The sequence below is a fragment of the Bos grunniens genome, chromosome 2 (assembly GCF_055505025.1).
Source record: "Bos grunniens cultivar Pamir isolate PY7600 chromosome 2, Bosgru_T2T1.0, whole genome shotgun sequence".
In the NCBI taxonomy this organism is placed as follows: domain Eukaryota; kingdom Metazoa; phylum Chordata; class Mammalia; order Artiodactyla; family Bovidae; genus Bos; species Bos grunniens.
This window is the reverse complement of record NC_141166.1, coordinates 49,985,678-49,987,031: the sequence shown is the minus strand read 5'-3', so window position 1 is coordinate 49,987,031 and position 1,354 is coordinate 49,985,678. Positions and strand designations below refer to the sequence as shown.

At 40.0% G+C, this 1,354-nt stretch overlaps 1 non-coding gene across 1 annotated transcript; it reads right to left on the bottom strand.

The window, feature by feature from the left end:
- Positions 1–334: 334 nt before the first annotated feature.
- Positions 335–441, bottom strand: LOC147378074 (U6 spliceosomal RNA). The gene has a single exon (XR_015154002.1). It is a non-coding gene; the product is annotated as a U6 spliceosomal RNA (small nuclear RNA).
- Positions 442–1,354: the final 913 nt, after the last annotated feature.

Here is a 1,354-nt window from a genome sequence, read left to right as displayed (position 1 = left end):
CATGCGTTTGTTAGCCATCTGTATGTCTTCTTTGGAGAAATGTCTATTTAGTTCTTTGGCCCATTTTTTGATTGGGTCATTTATTTTTCTGGAGTTGAGCTGTAGGAGTTGCTTGTATATTTTTGAGATTTGTTGTTTGTCAGTTGCTTCATTTGCTATTATTTTCTCCCATTCTGAAGGCTGTCTTTTCACCTTGCTAATAGTTTCCTTTGTTGTGCAGAAGCTTTTAAGGTTAATTAGGTCCCATTTGTTTATTTTTGCTTTTATTTCCAATATTCTGGGAGGTGGGTCATAGAGGATCCTGCTGTGATGTATGTTGGAGAGTGTTTTGCCTAAAAATATGGAACACTTCACGAATTTGCGTGTCATCCTTGCACAGGGGCCATGCTAATCTTCTCTGTATCGTTCCAATTTTAATATATGTGCTGCCGAAGTGAGCACCCAGAATTTATATTTTGAAAATCATTTCTAACAGAAAATTTGAAAGAATAGCAGAAAATCTCGTTTCATCTAGTTTCAGGCATGGAGGCATCAACTGCTAGATTTTTTCCTTGATTGTTCTATCTCTTCTTTTTCTTCATCGCTGTGAGTGCACGCTCAGTTGTGTCCAACTCTTTGTGATTCCATGGACTGCAGCCCGCCAGGCTCCACTGTCCATGGAATTTTCCAGACAAGAATACTGGAGTGGGTTGCCGTTTCCTTCTCCAGGGGATCTTCCTGACCCAGGGATCGAACCCGCGATCTCTTGTGTCTCCTACATTGGCAAGCTGGTTCTTTACCAGCTGAGCCACCAGGGAAGCCCATTTCATCCCTAAGTAACTGTATTATCATCACTATTTCCAATAAATTTAAGTGATACAATAATATTGTCCTATTTACAGTCCAATTTAAATTTTTTCCAATTGTCCACAAAATGTTTTCTGTAGTTTTTTTTTTTTTTTTTAATTTTTATTCTGCAACAAGAGTCATGTTTGCACTTGGCTCTCTTGTCTCCTAGCATTCATCATCTTTTCCCTTGCCTCTTTTTGTCTTCCTAGCATTGCCATTTTTCAAGTTCCCAGGCCAGTTGTCTTAAAGAATTCCTTTTGATTTAGATTTGTGTTAAGCATTTTTGACAAAAATAATTACATGGGTGGTATTGTATCTTCCCATTGCCTCAGATCTGAAGGCCATGGTGCCATTTTGTGCCATGACTGATAGTTCAGTTCAGTTTAGTTCAGTCACTCAGTCGTGTCTGACTCTTTGTGACCCCATGAGCTGCAGCACGCCAGGCCTCCCTGTCCATCAACTCCTGGAGTTTACACAAACTCATGTCCATGGAGTTGGTGATGCCATCCAACCATCTTATCCTCTG